Source organism: Echinops telfairi, unplaced genomic scaffold (assembly GCF_000313985.2).
Source record: "Echinops telfairi isolate 266 unplaced genomic scaffold, ASM31398v2 ScPeMD7_3533;HRSCAF=4204_0, whole genome shotgun sequence".
NCBI lineage: Eukaryota > Metazoa > Chordata > Mammalia > Afrosoricida > Tenrecidae > Echinops > Echinops telfairi.
The window spans coordinates 27,061,369-27,061,724 of record NW_022107431.1 but is presented as its reverse complement, the minus strand read 5'-3'; positions in this window follow the sequence as shown (position 1 = coordinate 27,061,724).

Sequence of the window (356 nt, the reverse complement as noted above, 5' to 3'; positions counted from 1 at the left end):
TTTCTTATTTAAATGATATTATTTAACTCTGAACTTGTTTACTTTGAAATTTCTGTGTAATGTTTCATACAAAAAGGCAAGGTTAGAGGGTAAAAACTTGGTCCAGAATGGATTAATCCATCTTCAGTTCTTTCTTATGGGAAAAAATGATTCAGGACTCGACTGCATCACATCTCAATGCTCCTTCTAGAATGGATTAGCGTCGAGGTCCGGGGTTCTACTGTATTTACACGAGCACAGTTTTATCTTTCTCATGCAGGGGGGCTGGTAGTGCTGAACCCCCAATCTAATGATTCACATCCCAACGCTTAATCCACTGAGCCACCTGTGATCTTGCTGACTCTAGGGTCACCAGG